This window comes from Rhinopithecus bieti, unplaced genomic scaffold, assembly GCF_001698545.2.
Source record: "Rhinopithecus bieti isolate Rb0 unplaced genomic scaffold, ASM169854v2 scaffold_27016, whole genome shotgun sequence".
NCBI classification, from domain to species: domain Eukaryota; kingdom Metazoa; phylum Chordata; class Mammalia; order Primates; family Cercopithecidae; genus Rhinopithecus; species Rhinopithecus bieti.
Window position 1 is genome coordinate 1,450,099 of NW_016812222.1, and position 7,293 is coordinate 1,457,391.

Consider the following 7,293-nt stretch of genomic DNA (forward strand, 5'->3'; position numbering starts at 1 on the left):
ATTAGATGGTTTGTCTCACTTCTCTTGGTTTAGGTTCTCAATTGAAAACCTGGGAAATATACCCTAATGACCTGTCCTATTCCCTGTAAGTTGCAAAGATTGTCACAATATATTACCCTCCCCACCATTTCTTTAATAAAAGAGGTAATCGGCCGGGCGCGGTGGCTCAAGCCTGTAATCCCAGCACTTTGGGAGGCCGAGACGGGTGGATCACGAGGTCAGGAGATTGAGACCATCCTGGCTAACACGGTGAAACCCCGTCTCTACTAAAAAATACAAAAAACTAGCCGGGCGAGGTGGCGGGCGCCTGTAGTCCCAGCTACTCGGGAGGCTGAGGCAGGAGAATGGCGTAAACCTGGGAGGCAGAGGTTGCAGTGAGCTGAGATCCGGCCACTGCACTCCAGCCCGGGCGACAGAGCGAGACTCTGTCTCAAAAAAAATAAAATAAAATAAAATAAAATAAAATAAATAAAAGAGGTAATTAACAAACTTGGTAAATTTTGCAACAGGCATACTGTGTTTGAATCTAAACTATAATATGTGAATTTGGGTCTCTATTTGAACAGAAACACTAAGGCAAATTCGACTGCCTCCTACTCCATGCAAGCTAGTAATGACAAAGCGCACAGTACACATCATAAGTAAATATGGAAAGCAAATTACCCATAATATCAGCGTTTATCATATATTCTGTGTCTGGAATACAATTCAATGACATATTTCAGAAAAATTTTCTCAAGTACTAGCTGAAAGGGTGGTGGGTACATTAAGAGACTGCAAATAAATTGGCAATCACAGGAACTTTTTAAAGATAAAATGGAGTTGTTCTGCAATGTAGATATTTTTCATTCCTTAACCAGACCTTATTTTGTCTTTTAAAGAAAATCAAGAAATCTTCTCGGCCACCTAGAGATGATTTCCTTTGTATCCCACCAGATGGTTCAACTCTTCTACAAATGGATCATAGCCTTGTTCTTTTAAACAACATAGTCCCCAGAAAAGCTGCTGCAGAGGAGGAAATTCTTCCCAAGGAACCCACTCCCAACTTTCATTTTTTTCAGACTCTACATTCTTTGGTTCTGAATCATGAGTCACATCCACTTCTCCTTTCATTAATATAATAACATAATGGTAATTCTCCTTCTCAGTGAAAGAATTCACAACTGAGGCAAAGCGAACATTTTTTCAGGTGAAGAGCTGCTTTTTCCCAGGTTTCCCTTTGAGCACATTCTTCTCAGGTCTCACAGAATTCCAGATGACCTCCAGGGAGTTGGAAACTGCCGACTCCAACCGAGCCTTTCCTATTCCTGAGGAGGAGGCAACACAGATGCTTGCAGCTGGTCACCGCGACTCCGACTCCGGGCATGGCTCCCGCAGCTCTGCGCTGGCGGTCATGGTGCGCGGAAGCCCGGCCAGTAATTTCTATTCTGCTTTCTGTCTCTGTGAATTTGCCAATGCTAAGTACCTCATATAAGTAAAATTATACAACATTTCCCTTTTTGTGTGTGGCTTATTTCACTTGAAATGATGTTTTAAAGGCTCATCCGTGTTGTAGCATGTTATCAGAATTTCATTCTTTTTTATGGCTGAATAATATTCCATTGCATAAATATACCACATTCTGTTTACCCATTTATCTATTGATGCACATTTGGGTTATTTCCACCTTTTGGCTACTGTGAATAATGCTGCTATGAACACTGGAGTACAAGATCTGTTTGAGTCCCTGCTTTCAATTCTTTTGGATATATGTCTAGGAGCAAAACTGCTGGATCATATAATTCTCTGTTTAAATCTTTGAGGAACCACCAAGCCGTTTTCCACAGTGGCTACACTGTTTTACATTCCCACAAGCAATGCATGAGGGTTCCAATGCATGAGGGTTCCATATCCTCCCCCATATCCTCATCAACACGTCTTTTCTCTTTTCTCTGTTTTTTTTTTTTTTTTTTTTTTTTTTTTTTTTTTTTTTTTTTTTGGTGGAGTCTTGCTCTGTTACCCAGGCTGGAGTGCAGTGGCGTCATCTTGGCTCACTGCAGCCTCCACTTCCTGGGTTCAAGTGATTCTTCTGCCTCAGCCTTCCCGAGTAGCTGGGACTACAGGCGCTTACTACCACACCTGGCTAAGTTTTGTATTTTTAGTAGAGATGGGGTTTCGTCATGTTGGGCAGGCTGGTCTTGAACTCCTGACCTCAGGTAATGCACCCAGCTTGGTCTCCCAAAGTGCTGGGATTACAGACATGACCGACGGTGCCTGGCCATGTGTGTGTTTTTAAAGTGGTCATCTTCATGGATGTGAAGTGGTAGCTCACTGTGGTTTTTACTTGTATTTCTGTAATGACTAATGATGTTGAGCATCTTTTCGTGGGTTTATTTCAAAGAGCCTTTTGTGAGACCAAGCACCCTGACCCTTTGATCTTTATGAGGTATTTGTTGCAAAAGTTTGACCGCCACAATCTCAGCATTTTATCTCGGGTATGTTTCCCTGACAGTGAATCTCTCTCTCTCTCTCTTTTAAAAGTATTTTAATTTTCTTAGTCTTTTTTTTTTGTGTGTGTGTATGTGTGACAGTCTTGCTCTCTCACCCAGTCTGGAGTGCAGAGACACGATCTCAGTTCCCTGCAACTTCTGCCTTCCATGTTCAAGAGATCCTCCCACCTCAGCCTCCCAAAGTGCTGGGATTACAGGTGTGAACCACCACGCCGGGCCTTCTCTTCTGTTTTTGAGACAGGTCTCACTCTGTTGCCCAGTCTGGAGTGCAGTGGCACGATCTTGGCTCACTGCAACCTCCGCCTCCCAGGTTCAAGCAATCCTCTGGCTTCAGCCTCCTGAGTAACTGGGACCACAGGCATGTACCACCAAGGCTGGCTAATTTCTGTATTTTTTGTAGAGACGGGGTTTTTGCCATGTTGCCCAGGCTGATCTCTTCTGAGGTTAAGAGATGCATCTGCCTCGGCTTCCCAAAATGCTGGGATTACAGGCGTGAGCCACTGTGCCTGGCCTCAGTGAATCTCTTAATGTTAACATTACCATTTGGGTAATGATATCACTTGAATGTTTGTAACTTTCCAATATTCATGTTGAAACTTAATCTGCAATGCAATATATTAAGAGCTGGGGCATTTTGGGAAATGATTAATTCATGAAAGCTCTGTCTGGAGGTGTTCTTTCCTGTTACCTCTGGATGCCCTTTATTTCATTTTACTTCCTATTTTCCTTGGCTGCAGCTTCTAGTACATTGAGCTGGGAGGTGACTGGTGGGCAGGGGAGAGATTGGACTCTATATAAGTGTACATGGGACCTGGGAAGGTGATGGCAGGCCTGACGTTTGGTGAGATGGAATAGCGTGCGCAGTGGTTTAGGTGAGTTGTACACAAAAGTTTTGAAGATCAGTGTGGGGAAGAGGCAGAGTCAGAAAAACGGAACCGTGGGGTGGGTGTGGGGGCTGAGGTTGGATTGGTAGTGGGATGAATGGTGGGGTGAGGGGAGGCAGTGTGGGGGTGACTGACAGTCAAAGGGTCTCTGGCAGTTTTCAAAGAATGGCAAGTGGGGATGAAAGTGGTAGCAATTCCTAATTTTTAGTAATCATCCACCAGGGCCAGCAGGGAGCAGCCTTGGAAGGCTTGCTCTTTAAAGAAAAGTCACGCCAATCTGGATAGCCTGGAGCAGCCATCCCCAACCGTTTTGGCACCAGGGATCTGTTTCAGGGAAGATAATTTTTCTGTGGGGGGCGGGGCGGGGATGGTTTCAGGATGAAACTTTTCTACCTCAGATCCCCAGGCACTGTTAGTTAGATTCTCATGAGGAACGCACAACCTAGATCCCTTGCATGCACAGTTCACAACAGGGTCCGTGCTCGTAAGAGAATCTCATGCTGCAACTGGCATTAGATAGGAGGCAGAGCTCAGGCAGTAATGCTCGCTCCCCTGCCACTCACCTCCGGCTGTGTGGCCCAGTTCCTAACAGGCCACAGACAGGCACCGTTCCGTGGCCCTGGGGCTGGGGACTCCTGACCTAGAGGGTCTAGATCTGCCCCTAAACATTTTTTTCTTTTTTTGAGACAGAATCTTGCTCTGTCACCCAGGCTGGAGTACAGTACAGTGGCGCAATCTTGACTGACTGCAACCTTCGCCTCCCGGGTTCAAGCGATTCTCGTGGCTCAGCCTCCAGAGTAGCTGGGACTACAGGTGCTCGCCACTACACCTGGCTGAATTTTTTTTTTTTAATGTATTTTTGGTAGAGACAGGTTTTCACCATGTTGGCCAGGCTGGTCTTGAACTCCTGACCTCAAGTAATCCACCCACCTTGGCCTCCCAAAGTGCAGGGATTACAGGCGTGAGCCACCGCGCCCAGCCTGCCCCCAAACATTTAAAAGCCCTCTGGTCTTGTGGGTTTGTGTAAAGCTCTTTAGCAGGGAGTCATTATCCCAGATTGGTCTGCTTGTTTTCTCTTCCTGTCTTTGCCTAGGTGGTGTTGCATCCTTTGGGAATTCTGCTTTTCTGCTAAAAAGAAAGGAGGTACCTTGGGTGGGCAGGCAAGCATACAGTCAAAAGCTAAGTGCAGAAACTAAAGCTTAAATTTATAATGATCCGACCCACCTGTGTCACTATATTAGGCAGCAGGGTTGTAAGACAGTTGTGCCTGGACACTACTTGTTTTAATTGAATGTCTTTGTGCTGGCACGTGGTGAGTGCCATTCTCCATTGCAAGCAATGTCGGACAAACCTAGATTGGTTGGGGAAAGCCCCTGTATGCTCTAATGGCTGCAGTTTTCCCTGAGGGTCATCGGGAGGGCAAGTCCAACAGGCAGAAGATCCTGTGAGGGAAGGGGGTGTGCACAGGGAGCTTGTGAGGCAGGGTCTCTTGGAGCTAAAGTCCAAGTTAGGATTCCAGATAATGGTGAGGGTTCCAGGCAATGCCGTCTCGTGTGGATGCTTCTGGAGGGGTTGTGTCATCTCAGGTGAAATCCTACGGAGAAGCGACACCATCTTAGGTGTGAGGTGTGAAGGTGGACAAATCCCAAATCTCAGCTATTTGGGTCTGATTGGACCCAGGGGCAGAGAAATAATGGGAATCAGTCTTTTTAAGGACATTGAGGCATAGAACCTTGTTAGATAGAGAGTCACAGACCCGGGCACAATCCAGTGCATTAACGGCTTTCTCATTAGTCCGGGAGGTTACTCTTTTAAGGAGCTCTATTTTTTACACACGGTCTCATTCTGTCACCCAGGCTGGAATGCAGTGGTGTGATCACGGCTCAGTGTAGCATTGAACTCCCAGGCTCAAGTGATCCTCCCACCTCAGCTGGAGTAGCTGGAGCTACAGGCACATGCCACCAAGCCTACCTAATTTTTGTATTTTTTGTAGAGACAGGGTTTCACCATGTTGCCCAAGCTGGTCTTGAACTCCTGGGCTCAAGTGATCCTCCTGCCTTGGCCTCCCAGAGTACTGGGATTACAGGCATGAGCCACTGTGCCTCGCCCTAAGGAGCTCTTGTATGGGAAATCTCAGGCATTGCATTCAAGCTTGTCAGGTGATCTAGTGTGTGTGAGAGGAGCTCATCTATCTGGTAGAATTGGTTCTAGAAGGGGCCAGTCCTGATGTCTTTGTCTCTCTTTTTTTTGTGACAGAGTCTTGCTCTTTTGCCCAGGCTGGAGTGTGGTGGTGCAATAATAGCTTACTGCAGCCTTGACTTCCTGGGCTCAAGTGATCCTCCCACCTCAGCATCCAAAGTAGCTGGGACTACGGGCATGTGCCACCATACCCAGCTAACTTTTAAAAATAATTTTAAAATAAATTTTAAAATAATTTTTTGTAGAGACAGGTTCCCACTATGTTACCCAGGCTGGTCCGAAACTCCTGGTTTCAAGTGATCCTCCTGCCTCGGCCTCCCAATGTGCTGGGATTATAGGTGGGAGCCACTGTGCCTGGCCAAGACCTGATGTCAGTGAGGGCAAAAGATGAACCAGTGGACTTGGGGTTTGGATGGGAGTGTCTTAATTTCCACCTAAGAGCTCCCTGTGGATACCCAGTTCAGGAACCAAATGAGCATCAACAAAGGCAAGCATGGCAAAAAGGTCATGCAGCCGGGCGCAGTGGTTCACGCCTGTAATCCCAGCAGTCACGCCTGTTAATCCCAGCACTTTGGGAGGCCAAGGTGGGTGGATCACTTGAGGTCAGGAGTTTGAGACCGGCCTCGCCAACATGGTGAAACTCTGTCTCTACTACAAATACAAAAATTAGCTGGGCATGGTGGCATGCGTCTGTAATCCCAGACACTCAGGAGGCTGAGGCAGGAGAATCACTTGAACCTGGGAGGCAGAGGTTGCAGTGAGCTAAGATTGCACCATTGCACTCCAGCCTGGGAGACAAGAGAGAAACTGTCTCAACACCAACGATGACAACAAAAAAAGGCCATGCAACGACATTTCACAATCTTGGCCATTATGGCAGAATCTCCCGTTTCCCCACCATTGTCAGGTTCAGAGGAAGGGGGCAAAGGGCACAAGGAGTTGCCCATGGGTTAACAGGAGTGTAGACCAGGGTGACACCACTTTGTGGAAAGGATCCAACGTCATATTATTTAAGGATATTTCTCATGTGTGTCAGTTTTAAGTTTCTTTGCCCCTTGATCACTGTCACTATCTACACCCTATTGTTTGTTAGGCAGGGGTACAATTACCTCTACCTCTTGTAAAAGCTCATCATTATTTTCAGCTATGTGTTGTCCCGTGTACTAACGAAATTCAGGCAAAGATTCTGGCTAGGCAAATTAAGATCACTGGGATTCTAAATCAGTATGCTTGGGGCCATAGGAGTGTGTATGTGTTGAGGGGCCAGGGTCAGGAGTGCTCTAATGTCCGTCTTCAGTTCATCTACCACTCTTTTTTTTTTTTTTTTTTTTTTTTGAGATGGAGTTTCACTCTTGTTGCCCAAGCTGGAGTGCAATGGCACGACCTTGGCTTACTGCAACCTACGTCTCCCGAGTTCAAGCAATTCTCCTGCCTCAGTCTCCCGAGTAGCTGCGATTACAGGCGCCCGCCATAATGCCCTGCTAATTTTTGCATTTTAGTAGAGATGGGGTTTCACCATGTTGGCCAGGCTGGTCTTGAACTCCTGATCTCAGGTGATCCACCCGCCTCGGCCTCTCAAAGTGCTGGGATTACAGGCTTGAGCCACCTCACCGCCGGTCTATCATTCTTTATTGGAGTACCGGAGGGCAACAGGAGTGAGAAAGAAGAGGTTTATGGGAACCCGGAGGTTGAGGGAGAAATCAGCACTGAGTATCACCTTT

The 7,293-nt window shown here is 46.6% G+C and overlaps 1 protein-coding gene and 1 pseudogene across 1 annotated transcript in view; one reads left to right on the top strand and one right to left on the bottom strand.

Annotated features, from left to right (window-relative positions):
• CUNH20orf96 (chromosome unknown C20orf96 homolog) overlaps window positions 1-975 on the top strand; it is a 33,524-nt gene extending 32,549 nt beyond the window's left edge. The window contains exon 11 of the mRNA XM_017895762.1: window positions 882-975. The gene's annotated coding sequence lies outside the window, so the exon portion shown is untranslated. The remainder of the gene's footprint in view (window positions 1-881) is intronic.
• Window positions 884-1,473, bottom strand: LOC108544564 (probable 8-oxo-dGTP diphosphatase NUDT15 pseudogene; annotated as a pseudogene).
• Between the last annotated feature and the right edge of the window lie 5,820 nt (window positions 1,474-7,293).